Consider the following 17871-nt stretch of genomic DNA (forward strand, 5'->3'; position numbering starts at 1 on the left):
TATATCTCTGCTTCAAATGTGTTTCTTGTAAACAACATAAAGGATTCTGGTTTTTTAACCCATTCTACTATCTGTTTCCATTTTATGGAACAGTTCATCCCATTCACATTTACAGTTAAGATTATTAATTCTATATTTCCCTCCATACTACTTTTCTTCATTTATATTTTTCCCCTTTCCTCTCCTCTTATTCCTCATCATGAAAATTTTACTCCCCTTCCCCTTTAACTTTTCCTTTAAAATTTAACTTTCAGTGTATTTTTCATTTATATCTTCACCTTCCCTTTTATCAGTCACTTCTTTATTTATCTTTATCTTTATCTTTCTCTTTCCCCATTCCCTCTTCCCTGTATATTAGGATAGATTTTTAAACCAAAGTGGTAATGTATCTTATTCCCTCTTGGGGCCAAATCTATCGAATAGAATTTACTCAGTATTCATACTCTCCCCTCTTTCCTCCAAAATTATAAATCTTTGTGCCTCTTCACCTGGTGTTATTTATCATTCAAGTACTATTAATCAGGCATCATTAAACACAACTCAATTTATTTCTTGAGAAATTCATTGTTATCAATGTATCATCACAGATTGATTTCTTAATAAGCAACACTGTCTCAAATTATAATTATAATCATTTTTTACCTTACCCCTTTTCCAAGTACTCTACAAGGGCACACAATCCTCCTCATGAGCCAAAGTATCATCCAAAGCCAAGAAAATTCCAAAGGACTCATGATGAAAAATGTAATCTACCTCCAGAGAGAAAACTGATGAAGTCATAGTGGAGATTGAAGTATATTTTTAAAATTTTCCTTATTTTGCCTCTCTGTATATGTCTTTTCTTTTTCAATATAGCTGATATGGAAATAAGTTTTGCATGATTTCAAATGTATGAGTAATATCATACCAATTGCCTTTTCAGTGTAAGCTGAAAAAGCAGGTGCGAGGGAGAAAATTTGCAACTCAAAGTTAAAAAATCAATTATTTTTTATAATAATTTGGAAATATTTAAGATATGTGTATATAAAATATTAGTTTTATTATATAACCAGAAGATATAGTAAGTCATAGGGATACAAGAAAGGCAAAAATATTTTAAAGTAAAAAAAAAAATAGATGAAGATTGCTCTCAAATTTAATAGATTGCTAGTCAATTCTTAAATTCTCAATGTGAGCAATTATATTTGGCAAGTCAGCAAATCCTACTAGTTAGGATTTGATTTTTAATTTTGTAGATAGTCTAAGCTTGAGAGTGATGGGAAAAATGTTAATGCAAATTAAATTGAAAAACATTTCATACATATGTTTTTGGAGATATAGTTTTTTAAATATCATTTCTTATTTTATCATATACAGAGTACTTTCCTCATAATTATCACATGACATAGGGCCATATCATTTCCCCCATTTTATACATAAATAAATTCAGACAAAATGATTATAATAATAATACTCAGAGCCAGCTTTTAGTATTTGTCTCTGGATTATAAATTTAATTTTTTCTATTTTTTCATATTATAACATATTATCTTCTCATATCAATGAAAATAGTTAATGACACTGTTAGATAGTTCATTTAGGTAGTTGTTACTTTTATCAGTCCTGTTTTGAATATTCTCTTTCTATTGATTATACTTTATAAAAAATTTAAATATTTTATTTATGTTTTTCCAACTACACGCAACTATAGTTTGTAATTTATCATTTTTTGCAAGATTTTGAGTTTTACAACTTTTCTCCCTCTCCCCCCAAAGAAAGTCATCTGATATTGGCTCTATATTGATAACCATGCTAAGCATAGATTGACACTGAACATGTGAGAGAAGAATCAGATCCAGATGGAAGAAAGAAAATATTAGAGAGAAAAAAATGACATGACATATAAGACAATGTTAAAAAATTGAACATAATAAGGTTTGGCCTTCACTTAAATTCTAGAGTTCTAAATATGGATGGTATTTTCTATCACAGATCTTTCAAAATTGTCTTTGATTATTGTACTGCTGAAATGAACAAATCCATTATGGTTCTTCATCATCAACCCATGTTGTTGTTAATGTGTATATGGTTCTTCTCTTTCTTCACAATTCACTCAGCATCAATTCATGCAAATCCTTCAGGCTTTTCTGAAATCCAGCATGATTTCTTATAGAACAATAGTATTCCATCACATATTCCACAATGTGTGTTCAGCCATTTCCCAGTTGATGGGCACCTCCTCCTCAATTTCCAATTCTTTGCCATTACTTACAAAAAGAGTTGCTGTGAATATTTTTCATGTGGGATTTTTACTCTTTTTAATGATCTCTTCAGGATCAAAAGGTATGGACATTTTTATTTCCCTTTGGGTATATGGAGATAAAGTTCTTAAAGATTTGCCAGCATATTTCTGCATTTGGCAGAAAATAAGATTTTAGTTAAAATTTGAAAGAAACAAGGCAAGTTAGGAAGTAGAGATTCAGAGGAAGAAATTTTCAACCATGGCAAGAGCCAGGGAATATACAAAGTCTTGAGAAATGAAATATAAGAAATAGAATGGATGCTGGTGTCCCTGGATCACAGATGATGTAAAGAGAAATAGTTTTAAAAGACTAGAAATGTAGAATTTGGTGAGTGGGGTTATGATGGGTTTTTTTTTAGCTTTTTAAGGCAATGGGGCTAAGTGGCTTGCCCAAGGCCTCATGGCTAGGTAATTATTAAGTGTCCAAGGTTGGATTTGAACCCAGGTACTCCTGACTCCAAGGCTGGTGCTCTATTCACTGCACCACCTAGCCACCCCATGATGTTATTTTAAAGTCAGACAGAGCAATTTAAATTTGTTTCTCAGTGTAATAGAGAACCAGAGGGATTTATGTATTTATTTATCTATTTTATTTTTCAGCATTTCTATAATTTTTTTGAGTTTTTTTCAAGGCAATAGGATTAGGTGACTTGCCCAAGGTCAAATAGCTAGGTATTTGAAGTGAAGCTAGATTGGAACTCAGGTCCTCCTGACTCCAGGGCTAGTGTTCTATCTAGTGCAATGCCTAGCTGCCCCTTAAAAGATGTTTAATTAAAGAATTTTCTCCCTCTCTCTCTCATGCCAGTTTTCAAGACAATAAGCAATACAATATAGGATATATATATATATATATATATATATATATATATATAAAATCATATTAAACACATTTCTCATATTACTCAAAAACAAAAGGTAAATAAAATCTCCATACAAAAGTGAAAATAGTTTACTTTGATCTACACTTAGTTTCTAGTTCTTTCTCTGGATGTGGTTGACTTTTTTTTTGGAATTGTCATGGATCATTATACTGCTGAGAAGAGCTAAATGTGTTATAACTGATCATCATACAACATGGCTGTTGTTAAAATGTAAAATGTTCTGCTTCTGCTCACTTTATTCAGCAACAAGTCAATTAAGTCTTTCCATGTTTTTCTTTAATCTGCCTGCTCATCAATTTTTCCAGCACAAGATGTATTCCATTATATTCATATACTGTAAATTATTCAATTATTCAACACTTGATGTGTCCCATCAATTTCCAATTCTTTACCACTACCAAAAGAGGTGCTATAAATAATTTTGGATATATAAGTGCTTGTCTCTTTTCATTACCTCTTCAGAATACAAAGTTTGTAGTGGTATTTACATTTACAGTTATGATTATCGTATTTTCCCCTCCATTCTAGTTTTCTACCTATTTATATTTTTCTGTCTCCTTTTACTTCATCACTTCTCACCACTGTTTTGCTTTTGACCACTGCCTCCTTCAATCTGTCCTCCCTTCTATCATCTCTCTTTTCCTTCCCTTTTCCCCCTACTTCTGCTTTATCTTCTGTCTTTTTTCTCATGACTCCCCCTTTTCTTATCCCTTTCATATAGGGTAAGATTAATTTCTATACCCAACTGTGTATGTTATATGAGACAAATCTGATGTGAATAAGCTCTAAATAATATTCATCCCCTTCCTTCTTTTCCTCTACTGTAATAGTTCTTGGATGCCCCTTCATGCTTTCATTCACCCTATTCTGCCTCCCTCTTTTCTCTTCTCCCAGTACAATTCTTTTTTCACTCCTTAATTTTTTTATATCACCACATAAAGATAATTTACACATACCCTCTCTCTATTCTCTTGTAAATGCCCTAATAGAGATACAGTTTTCAAGAGTTGCATATTCCCATATAGATGTTTTCTTTCTTTCCCTTTTTATGATTGTCTTGGGTTTTGGATTTGAGATAAAATTTTCTGTTCAGATTTGTTTTTTTCAATCAGGAAAGTTTGAAAATCCCCTATTTCTTTGAATGTCCATCTTTCCCCCTGAAAGTCTATGTTCAGTTTTGCTAGATAGTTGTTTCTTGGCAGTAATCCAAGCCCTTTTGCCTTCCTGAATACCATATTCCAAGTCCTCCAATTTTTAAATGTAGAAACAGCTAATTCTATGTTATCCTGCCTGCAACTCCTTAATATTTTAATGGTTTCTTTCTGGCTGCTTGCAGTATTTTCTCATTAATATGACAATTCTGGGGATTTGGCTACAATATTCCTTGGAGTTTTCATTTTGGGATCTCTTTCAGGAAGTGATCATTGGATTCTTTCAATGACTATTTCACCCTCACATTCTAAGATAAGGGCAGTTTTTCTTGATAACTACTTCAATGATGCTGTTCAGGTTGTTTTGCGGATTATGGCTTTCAGGTACTCTAATCCTTCCTAATTTATCTCAACTGCATCTATTTTCTATGTCAGTTTCTTTTTCCGTTGAGATATTATCAATTTTCTTCATTCTTTTGATTTTGTTGAGCTAATTCTTGATTTATCATAGCCATTAGCTTCCACTTACTGAAATACAATTTTTAAATATAATTTATTTAAATATAATTTATTTTCATTTGCACCTCTTTTTTCATTGGCTAATTCTACTTTTTCTGGAGTTGTTTTCTTTAGATTTTTTTCCCATTTGGTCAATTCTATATTTTTAAGTAATTTTTTTCTTTTCCAAGCTGTTGCCTCTCCATTGTAGAATTCGGTCACAGGTTTCTGTGCTGGGGCTCTTGGCTTGCTCATTGTGCTAGAGTCATCTGGCCCAGTCACAACTGTTGTGCCCAGGGCTCCAGAGCTAGCAGTTTTCCTGTTGAGGGCCTCACAGCTGATCTACAAGCCTGCTGAGACCTGACTAAGACCCCTTGGTTGCTGATCTGTGCTGTGGCCAAGAGCATCCCACTAACTTTCACAGACAGCATCTACAGTGGGCTATGTTTTCACCTAAATAAGATAGAACTTTCCTGACGTTCTTCCAAGTTACCTTAAGCAGTAAATTTGTTTTACTGTATATTTTTATAGATTCTGTCTTCCTAGAATCCATTTAAAGACTTGATTTAAGTTGTTCTGAGGACAAACAGGCAAAGTACAGGCAACTTCCTGGTTTTTCTCCAAAGTCTTTGCTCTGCCATGCCCCTGGATTTTATTAGATGAGAGGGATGTGTGTGTGTGTGTGTGTGTGTGTGTGTGTGTGTGTGTGATGTACCAACCTTCTCTTTATGAAGTTTACATTATAGCTGAGTGGCAGATGGACCAGAGCATAGAAAGAGGCCACAATTAGAAGACTAGTTCAATGGTTCAGGAATGAAGCGATGAGGGTCTTTTGTGGAATGGTGGCAGTATCTGAAGAGGAAAAACAAAAGTGTATATATGAGAGATATTTATAAGGTGAAAATGAAAGGACTTGGCAACTAATTGGATGATGACAGTGAAAGAGTGAAAAGTCAAAATCGAACCTAGGTTGTGAACTTGGAATATTGTAAGGATGGAGGTTCCCTCAACAGTAGTACAAAAGTTAGGAATAGGGAGGGTCTGTAGGAAGGAGAATGAATTCAATTTTGGATAAACTAAGTTTAAGATGGATAAGTGGAAGGTAAGGTCAAGGCTGGACAACAACCTGTAACCATCTGCATAGAGACTGTAATGAAATCCATGGGAGTGGATGAAAAACAATATGTCAAATAATAAAGAGGAAGAATAGAAGAAAGATGAGGGCAGAACTCAAAGATATCTAAATTTTTCGAGTGTAACCTAGATGAAGATCCAGTTAGGGCATCTGAGAAGGCACAGATAGGAAGAGAACTTGGAAGACCACATGATAAAAACCTGAAGAGAGGAGAGAAAGAAGTGGATGACTGACAGCTTCAGAGGGGAGAGAAAAAAATCAATTTGTTAAGTGATAATTTTGGTAGAGCAGCTGCAGATGAAGGTCAGAAGCCAGAGTGCAGAGTTAAGAAGAGAACCCAAGAGAAAAAGAGAACCCAAGTGGAGACACAGCTCCTTAAGATGACCTACTCTGGGATTTTTAACCATTAAAGTATGGAGATTTATGGGATGATGAGATAACTTACAGGATCAAGTGAGATGTTTGAAGACTGGGGAGACATGGCCTGTTTGTAGACAGATGAGAAGGGTAAATGGGGAGAGATGGAAGAGTAATGAGAGAGAGAGAGAGAGAGAGAGAGAGAGAGAGAGAGAGAGAGAGAGAGAATGAATGAGAGAATGAATAATAGAGGTGCTTAATAGAAATAATCTTCTCCCTGGCTCAGAGGACCTGAGTTCAAAGACCATTTCTGATGTTTACTACCTGTATGATCTCAACAATTGACATCAGGTCACTGGATTGTGCTAGATGACTTCAGAAGTTATTTCCAGCTTTTCACCAATTATTCTACATGCTGGATTGCACATTAGGAAGAAGGTTCTATTCCAGATCAGGATAGAGTTTGTATCCTGCCTTGACTCTGATATTCCCTGCTTCTCCTTACATAGACATGAACTGGATCAGGGCTCTGGTCCTAATATTCTTACATATCAAAGCAGTGGAGTGAGGAACTAGGTAGAAAATAGAGCCATTTCACTAAGCCTCTGTATACAAAGTTGCAATAAAATATTTCTTAATCTCTTTTAGTGGAGCCATATGCTAATCTTGCTAGACTGACTAGAGATTAGCTTTTCCAATAAAAGATCATTCACCCCCCCCCCCCAAACACACAATGAAGAATCATTTGCTTTTAACTTTCTTCAGAAAAACAACGGAAAATTTAAGCCTTCTGTTCTTGTGGTTTGCAGTAATTTGACTTTATTGTCCATCAAAAAGGAAGGAGTGGACCAGTTCAGTTCAGAGGAGGCAATTACCAAGTGAAAACAATCTCCTTCAGTGCAGCAGTGACTATTCTGTGAAAAGAAGAGGAAGCTGCAGTTGCCTGAGTCCCAGCATTGGCAAGAAGATCCTTCCTTGAAATGTCTGAAGAAGATTGTGTCCTTGACCAGAGCTCTCTGTGATGCAGACTCATGGTGTCAACTTGTAGAGGCCACAGAAAGGCAGGCTTCTAGAATTACAACCTTTATATCGGAAGCATAATTCACAACATGTGAACTAAGGCAACAACAGGGTGAACGTTCAGAGGATGGAATGGGATATGGTGAGGAGATTGAGCCTCAAGACAAGCCATGACTTTGGAGTTTAGGGGTGCCACGGGAGGGGGAGCTCAGGACCCATATATAGGAATATTCCGAAAAAATAGAGAATGGTCTCTGACATATTGAAGTCTAATACCTTGACTCTATCATATAACAATCAATCAGTAAGCATTTATAAAGTTCCCACTATGTGTCAAAGACTATACATACTAAATACATGTACTAAACAGAACAGCTATACTTTTCAAGAAATTTAACTAAATTGGGGAAATAGCAGAGAGACAGATAAAGAGCTGATACTAGAACTAATCGTTCACAGATGCTAGAGATTCTAGGAGACACAGTTGGGGATGAGCAAAGACAAGAAAGAAGAAAGGAGGAATGCCAAGTTGACAGTACCACATATTAGCAATTGAGAGTGGTGTTAAATGGCAGTTTTAAGACTTGGTTTCATCCTAGAGGTAATATGAAAGCATTGGAGTCCAGAGGTGTCAGAGGATGAGGCAATTCAGTAACCAGAGAGCTGAGCTTTGCTTCTACAATATTTTGAAAGTGCCCTTAAGAAAGATGCCTCTTTGGCATCTGGGTGAAGGATGGATCAGAGAGGAAAAAAAATTGGAACAGAGGCACTCTTTAGAAGGCTATTCAATTAGCCTATGTGAATGGTATTGGAGTCAGGGGTGATTTCATGGATGAGGAGGAGGATGGAAAAGTGTTCCAGAGACATAAATGAAAGAACTGGTCAATGAATTACATATGGGAGGGGAAGGAGAGAGGTAAGAGGGCAACTAACCCCAGGATTGCACCCCACCAAGATTTGGAGGAAACAAGGAAAAAAGAAATAATTTAGAACTGTTCCTCAAATTTCAAATTTTGTAGTTCCATAAACCACCTACTAAATTAAACATTCTTTCATCTCCCCCCTTTTCATGTAGACATGGTAGTGGATGAGTGAGGTAATGGTATTGCTGCAAACAAATATTGATGGAGACAAATGTGGAGTTTCTAAAAATAGTCACTATTGTGTAGTATAAAGACTACTGGATAGAAAAGTCACTTCATTTAAAAAATCTCATACAGTCCTGCACTAAGGATTCTTGAATGTGGCATTAAAGGTGTGGGGGTAGAACGCTCCTTTATCTCTCCATCCAGAAACACAATGTTTGGCACTTCACATTGTGCTGTTCCCTTCAGGTCTTCACCCTAGGGTTGTTGGGGCTCTACGTGACAGACATCCAACTCACATTTATGGACAACTTTGTGCTTTTAGCAGTCTGTGTTCAGGTGAACTCTAGAAAAGATGGGGGGGATTTGGGTCCTCCCCTTCTCAACAAGCGAAATTGGTCAGAAAGTTGGAGTTGTCTGAGAAAATTTTCTTTTCCTTTCCCCTTGAAAAAGTAGATTTTGTTTTAAAACCATGGCTAGAAAATCAATGCATCATTTCCCTGAGATGTCAAAGATAAAGTTAGATTATATTTATGCTTGAGAGGCAGAATTCTATACAGAGCGGAGCCACCTGTATGGGAAGATGACTTGGGTTAAAATCTCTCAGAACCACTTCATCAATGTGTGACTCTCAGTAAGAGGCTCGACCTTGTGTGGGCTCAGAATTACCTCCATAAAATGAGGAACATAAGAGGACTTATTTTAATGGGCCATTGTGAGTTTCAATGTGTATAATAGATCATATTGGTAAAAATAAAATTATTCATAACCTTTAAAACACCATATATAAAATATATTTATGTATATCATATTATTAACTCAGTCATCTCATTTTACTAATATTTTATGGCATTTATAATGAAATGGTGATGGGATAAGTCATTATCCTTCTATAATTAGCTTATATTTAATGTTCTGCAGATTAGTGCATAAATTGAAAAAAATCCCTGCTTTTGATACTTGAATAGCTGTAATCTCATCTTCTATAGGCTCAGAAAAAACATATTTGAGGGACTTCCAGGAGAAGAAAGCTTGATGAGAAGGAGAGGTAGATGTGGCAGTGCTAGAGAGCCACCATCCAGGAATAAAATTATGAAAATAAAAATAAAATAAAAACCTTTGCTCTTCTACAAAAGCACAATCTGTAGTATTAGGACACAACAGAGTATAGTATACAGGTAAGGGATAGAAGTAAAAGGACCTGTATTCAAATCTGGATTTAGATGAATATTAATTGTATGACCATGAACAATTCTTTTGTCCTTTCTGTGCCTCAACGTCCTCAAGTGTCCTTTCAGGGCATTAGATTTAATGGACTCTAAGGCCCCTTCCACCCCTAAGTCTATGATCACTTGAAGCCTATGGTTTAAATCTTGGACAATCCTCTTACTGATTATGTGATTGTGATTTAGACAACTTATCTCTGTAGGCCTCAGTTTCTTCATTTGTAAAATATAATGACTTGTAAGTGTCCTTCAAGTCCTAAATCTATGACCTCTTGATGGTTTACATAGCTAGGAGAGCATACAGAGATTGAAACATTAGGCTTTTGACTACTTGAAAGACACTGAATTCAATTGATGGTTATACTGAACCATTCTGGGGGTCATAGAAAGATCCCCTTTTCTGTGAGATCAAACCCTATTCGTATATAGAGTTATTCTAGTTATAATATTGTCTATCTCAAAAAAGCAATATTATTAACTAGTGACATAATTGAGATCCAAGTTGAAATAATGAAAATAGGATTGGATGTGGAAAATGAACAAATACAATTTGGGCTATTTGCCATGGTCAAGGGAAAAAGAGAGAGAAGAAGAACATCTTCTTGAGGAAAGGACACATGCACAAAAGTGACGTCAGGGATTGGCCAATGTCAACTTAACCTCAATATGAAACTCAACTCTTTTATATGGAAATCAAAATGTAAAGTACATGAATTCTGTACAAAATATTTGTTCTGGTAATCTATTTATTAGCCTCTCATCTTTTCTAATCATTATGAGGATTTTCAGAACCCAAGGGATAAGAGCTTACCTAATCTGGTTCTAATTGTTTCCTATTAAGTTTATTGAATACCTAGCATTGATACCAAAGGGAAATTAAAGTGTGGGGAAATTCAAAGAACCATAATTTAGTTGTGACTTGCAAATGTGTAAAACCACTCTGGAGAATTGAATTTTACTCATGGAATAAGCTTTTGCATGAATATTTAATTTTCTAAAGTGGAAATGAGATGCTTGATTCATTAAAGATTTACATATACTATATGTATTGGCATATTCATTAAGCATAATTGGCTGGTCAGCAATCAGCAATTCATTTATAGGGTAAAGTCAAAATAGGGAGAAAAATCACTCTGATGTGTTATTTTAAATCCAGCATGAGGCATAATCCTTGAAGTCAGGTACTATTTTTTTAATTTCTTAATTTCTACTCCCAAGTATCTTGCACACCAACTGGAATTTTTTTATTTAATGTTAGTTGAATGGAATTGAGTTAGATGGAGGGAAAGAACTTGGATGTTCCTTGGTAAACAATGTTGTTGGTGCTTGGTAGAACCTGATCCAAGGCCATGGATTAAGGCCATAGATATCAGGTAGCTTGGAAGGATATTTGGGAAGTATTCGCTTTTCCCACCCCAGCCTTCAATTGGTTCAAATGGAACAACATTCTCAGAATTGATTGTGGGTTTTCTGGGGCCAGGATGAGTTATAATAAAGAGAGGAGGAAAGACAAATGAAGAAAAGGAAATGACAAAAGTGCTAAATTGCTACTCAGAGGCAAAGGGAAGATAGAGTTTAATCTGGGGAAGCCAAGCAAAACTAAGTAACCTTAAAGCTCAATGCATGGGTTATCAGGGGAATCACACAACACAATGAAATCAGGATATTAGTTGGGGGTGGGGTGGGGGTTGTGTAAAAGGCCATCACCAGCGGTCTTAAATTTTGTCTTGCCATTGGATTCCAATGACCCTTGAGGAGAGAGTGTGATAGATGACTAAGCAGTTCTGTCTCATGTAAATCTAATTCACATGTAAGCTAAGACATCCCTCATGGTGTCATTTTCTTCAAGAACAAAAGATGAAAACCAAACACCAAACAAAAGAAATTGGGTAAAGGACAGAGGAATGGCATATAGGAGATTGAATTGGAGGTACAGCATATAAATATCATAAGACACACTTTGTGTGTCAGCTGGAAGTGGTAAGCTTACAACTGTTGTCAACATGTTTTATTAAGTATTTGTGCCAGTCACTGACCTAAGTACTGAATTAGCAAGAAAGTCAGAAATTCCCTTCCTACTCAACTATTTCACATTCCAGTAGGGGAAACAACATACAAGTAAATATGTACAAATAAGAAAAAAATCACACACATAAAATAACACATAGAATGAATAAGCAATGTCAGGCTCCACAGAATCAATACAGAAGAAAATTTTTGCACATAGATACTTGGCAGAAAACCAAAGACGATGTTTGGAATTGAGTATCAGAGCAGAGCTCCAGATTGAGTTCAGGCTTGGGTTAGGTAGGAATGAGGCTATATCTGTATCTAAGGTCAAGATCAGTAGCTTCAATTGACTTCAAAATTCAACTATTGGGAAAAAACTCATTCCAATTTGGCTTCTGGCTTTCTCTGCAGACTTATTCTTTGACCATTCTTATGTGCTCTTATTTGATCAATCATCACTTCTCTGTAGATAAGTCTATATCTAGGGCTCATCCCTTCTGAACTCCATATCTGAATCAACAACTGTCAGCTGACACAATGGTATCTCAAACTCTACATGTCAAAACAGTGTATTTTGTGTCCTCTTTCTAACTTCCTCATTTCTATTGGGGGCACACTATCCTTTCCAATATCTAGGTATCCTTGAAGTGATATTATTTTTCTCCTTCCTCCCTTCTCCTTTCCCTTCTCATATCCTATCATTACCATGACACTTCTAACTCAACTGTATCTTTATATATAAATATTATTTATTTTTCCAAAAACATGCAACAATAGCTTTACCAATTATTTTTTCAAGTTTTGAGTTTCACATTTTCCCCTCCCACTATACTCTCCTGACAGAAAACAATCTAATAGAGTCTCTACATGTATAATTATGCTAAACATAGATTCATATTAATCTTGTTGTGAAAGAAGAATCAAATCAAAATGAAAGGGAAAAACATTAAAGAGAAAGAAATGATATAATTCACAAGACAACTTTTAAAAATTGAAGATAGTAAGCTTTGGTCTGTACGCAAGTTCTATAGGTCCTTTGAATTTGGATGATATTTTCCATCACAAGTCTTTTAGAATTGTCTTTGATTATTGTACCATTGAAATGGACAAGTCTATCATAGTTAATCATCACCCAATATTGTTGTTAGGGTGAATAATGTTCTGGTTCTGCTCATTTCACTCAGCTTTAGTTCAAGTAAATTCTTTCAGGCTTTTCTGAAGGTCCATCCCTCATAATTTCTTAAAGAACAATAGTGTTCTATCACATTCATATACCAAAATTTGTTCAACCATTCCCTAATGTGATGAGCATCCCCTCAGTTTCCAATTCGTTGTCACCACAAAAAGAGCTACTATGAATCTTTTTGTACATGAAGGTCTTGTACATCTCTTTGGGATACAGACCAAATAGTGATATTGCTGGGTCCAAAAGTTGCAGTTTTATTGCCCTTTGGGCATAATTCTAAATTGCTCTACAGGTAGGTTGGGTCAGTTCACAACTTCACCAATAATGTGTCATTGTCCCATTATCCTTATATCTCCTCCAACATTGATAATTTTCCCTTTTAGCCACATTGACCAATCTGATAGATGTGAGGTGCTATCTCAGAGCATTTCTCTAATCAAAAAATGATTTATAACACCTTTTCATATTACTGTAAAAGGCTTTAATTTCTTCATCTGAGAATTATCTTTCCACATCCTTTGATCATTTTTCAATTGATTAATGATTTGTTTTCTTATATCAGAAATACTAGTTGTAAAAGCTTACCAATTTAGTACATTCTTTTTAATATTGGCTGCATTGATTTTATTTGGCAAAACCTTTTTAATTATTCATGTTGTCTTTATAATGTCTGTCCCTCAATTGGTAAGAAACCGCTCCCTGTTCCATAAATCTGATAGATAAACCATTCCTTGTTCTCCTAATGTGCTTTATGTCTAAATCCTGTACTCATTTCAACCTTATTTTGTTATAGGGTGTAAGATGGTCTTTGCTTAGTTTCTGCCATATTATCTTCCAATTTTCTCAGCAGCTTTTATCTAAGGAAAAATTATTATCTCAGAAGCTGGAATCTTTAGGTTTATCAAATAGCAGACAGTCATTTACTACCGTTTCTTTTACATCTAGTCTATTCCACTGATCCACCACTTTATTTCTTAGCCAGTATGAAGCAGTTTTGATAATCGACACATTATTATTATTATTTTGATCTGATATGGCTAGGCTTAATGCCTTTGCATTTTTCATTAATTACTTTCACCTACCTGACCTTTTATCCCTCCTCTGAATTTAGTTAGTATTTTTTTCTAGTTCAATGAAGTAATTTTTCCGTAATTTGACTAGTTTGGCAAAGAAAAAGTAATTTAATTTAGTTAGGATTGTAATTTTTATTATATTAGCTTAGTCTACCTATGAGCAATTGACATGTGCCCAGGTATTTAGATATGATTTTATTTGTATGGCTAGTGCTTTATAGTTATTCTCATATAGTCTCTGAGTCTGCCTTGGCAGATAGACTCGCAAGTATTTTATTTTGTTTACCATTACTTTGAATGGGACTCCTCTTTCTAACTCTTGTTTTGTCTTACTAGTAATATTTAGCAATGCTGATGGTTTTTGTGGGTTTCTTTTATATCTTGCAATGTTTTTAATTGTTTCAGGAAGTTTTGTAGATGATTTTCTAGGGTTCCCTTAGTATACTACAAAGTGTGAGAGTTTTGTTTCCTTGTTATCTATTCTAATCTCTTTTTCTTCTTTTATTGTTAACATTTCTAACACAATATTGAATAATAGTGGTGATAAGAGACATCCTTGTTTCACCCTTGATCTGACTGGAAATGCTTCTAACTTCTCTCCATTACATACAATGCTTATTGATAGGTTTAGATAAATACTACTTTTCATTTTATGGAACCCTCCATTTGCTTCTATGCTCTCTCTAGTGTTTTTTTTATTGGAATGGGTACTGTATTTTGTCAAAATCTTTTACAGCACCAGTGGAAATAATCATATGATTTCTGTTGTTTGTTATTGTTATTGTCAATGGTGCTGATAGTTTTCTTAATATTGAACTAACAACATTCCTGGTACAAATCCTAATTGAATCATATTATCCCAGTGAAAACTTGCAGCAATCTTTTTTGCTAAAATTTTACTTACAAATTTTGGAAAAAAATCTGTATGCATATTCATTAGAGAAATTGGTCTATAATTTCCTTTTTCTGTTTTGATTCTTCTTGATCTTTGTATCAGCATCATATTGGTGTCATAGAAGGAATTTGGCTGAATTCCTACTTCCCCTATTTTTTCAAATAGTTTACATAGAATTGGAACTAATTATTCCTTGAATGACTAGTAGAATTCACTTGGAAATCCATCTGGTCCTGAATATTTTTCTTAGGAAGTTCATTGATGGTTTGTTCAATTTCTTTTTCTGAGATGCATCATTTAAGGATGAAATTTACTCTTCTTTCAACCTACGCAGCTTATATTTTTTAAATATTCATTCATTTCACTTAGGTTGTCAAATTTAATGGCATACAGTTGGGCAAAATAGCTCCAAATTATTACTTTGATGTCCTTCTAGGCGGTGAATTCACCTTTTTCATTTTTGATATTAGTAATTTGGTTTTCTTATTTTTAAAATCAAATTAACCAAAATTTTATCTATTTTATTGTTTTTTTCACATTAGTTTTATTAATTCAATAATTTCTTTCAATTTTATTAATTTCTCCTTTGATTTTCAGAATTTATAATTTGGTATTTAATTGGGGATTTTTAATTTGTTCTTTATGTTTTTTAGTTGCATACACAAATCTTCAATATTCTCTTTTTCTATTTCATGTATGTATTTAGAAATATAACATTTCCCCGTAACTGCTTTGACTATATTCCACAAGTTTCACTTGTTGTCTCTATTGTCATTGTCTTGGATGAAGTTATTAATTATTTCTATGATTTGTTGTTTGAATAATTCATTTTTAAAAATTAGTTTATTTAGCATCCAATTAATTTTAGCGCTCTCTCGCGCGCGCTCTCTCTCTCTCTCTCTCCATGACTTTGTATTGAAGATTACTGCAATACTGCTATTTACCCCATTCTGCTTCCCCCTTCCTCCAGTTTCATTATAGTTCCATCTATTCCATTCACATTCACAGTTATAATTACAAATTCTTTATTACCCTCCATATTATGTCCCCTTTGTTCATATATTTTTTAATCTCCCTTCACCTTATCCCTCCTCTCCACTGATTGGCTTCTGAATTTTTTATTGCATCATGATCTGACAAAGAACACATTTAATATCTCTGTCTTTCTACATGTAATTATGAGATTTTTATGGTCTCATGCATGATCAGTTTTTCTGTAGGTGCAGAAAAAAGGTATGTTCCTTTCTATTTCCATTTAATTTTCTCCAGAAGAATATCATACTTAACTTTTCTAATAATTATTCCTCCTTAACTTCTTTATTTTATTGTAAGATTTATCTGAATCTGAGAGAGGGAGGTTGAGGTCCCCCACCAGTATAGTTTTGCTGTCTATATCTTCCTGTAAATAATTTAGTTTCTTTTCTAATAATTTCAATGATGTACCACTTGATGCATACATGTTAGGTATTGAAATGACTTCATGGTCTATAGTTTCCTTCCTTATGCTTTTTAATGAGATCAATTTTTGATATTGCTTTGTCTGAGATGAGGATTAATTTCTATGATTTTTTACATTAGATGTAGAAAATGTATTCTGCTCTTTTACTTTTACTCTATGTGTATCTCTGTTTCAAAAGTGTTTCTTGAAATCAACATTGAAGGATTCTGGTTATTAGTCCATTCATCTATTTTATGGAAGAATTCATTCCATTCACAATCATAGTTATAATTACTAATTCTTTATTACCCTCCATATTATGTCCCCTCCAGTCTCATTACAATCCCCTCTTTTTAGTGTTTTAATTCTGTTTAATCATTTCATCAAAATCAACTTGGAACCATACCTTCAGCCCAAGTATACTCCCTCTAAAAGAGTTTTGATTCTCAAGAGTTTTGAGAATTTTCCTCCCTGGTAGAGATGTGCCCAGGTTGATCTTAGTAAAACGTAGACTTGTTCTTTTCCCATTGACCTTTTTAATGTATATTTTGAGTCTTCTGTTTGAAGACCAAATTTTCTATTCAGCCCTGGTCTTTTCATCAGGACAGTTTGAAAGTCACCTATTTTGTTAAATGTCTATGTTCTCCCCTGAAGGAATATGCTCATTTTTTCTGGTTGGTTGATTCTTGATTTTAATCCAAGGTCCCTTGCCCTCCAGAATATTATATTCCATGTCCTTCCATGCCTTTACTGATGATCCAGTCAAGTCCTGTTTAATCTTGTCTGTGATTCCTCAGATTTTAAATTGTTTCTTTCTGGTCACTTGCAGGATATTCTCCTTGCTCTGATATTTCTGATGTTTGACTACAAAGTTCCTTGGCATTTTTATTTTGGGATCCCTTTCAGGAAGTAATCAATGAATTCTTTTGATGACTATTTTGCCCTCTGATTCCAGGATGTCAGGACAATTTGTCCTAGATAATTTCTTGAATAATTCAGTTCAGGCTCTTTTTGTGATCATGGCTTTTGGGTGGTCCACTCTACTGGATCTATTTTCCAAGTCAGTTGTTTTTCCAATGACATAGCTTGCATTTTCTTCTATTTTTCATTTTTTTAAAATGTTGCTTAACAGATTCTTTGTTTCTCATGAAATCATTAGCTTTCTTTACTCCTATTTCTCATGGAGATATTTTCTTCTTTTAGCTTTTGCATCTTCATTTCCATTTGGTCAATTTTATTTTAAAAAGAGCCATTCATGTTTTTCCAATTTTCCAATTGTACTTTTAAAGCATTTATTCTCTTCTGTTACTTTTTGATGCAAGATTTCTTGCATTTCTTTTCCCCATTTTTTTCATTTGATTTTTGAAATTCTTTCTGAGTTCTTGTAAAAGTCTTTCTGGCCTGGAGACCAATTCGTATTTTTCTCCATAGCTTCACATAGTAGCACCTCTTCTATTATCCTTTTCTGAAGTTGTGGTTTGCCTATCCTCTCCAAGGTAACATTCAATGGATTCTGCTTTTTTCTGACTTTTTTTTTATTTTGAGTATTAATACCTAACCCAAGGGAGATGTTTGCTTGCAGACCTGGACTTGAGGAAACTCCTAGGGGCTGCTAAGTGGATTGACTAGTAAGGG

Source organism: Macrotis lagotis, chromosome 7, assembly GCF_037893015.1.
Source record: "Macrotis lagotis isolate mMagLag1 chromosome 7, bilby.v1.9.chrom.fasta, whole genome shotgun sequence".
Classification (NCBI taxonomy): Eukaryota; Metazoa; Chordata; class Mammalia; order Peramelemorphia; family Peramelidae; genus Macrotis; species Macrotis lagotis.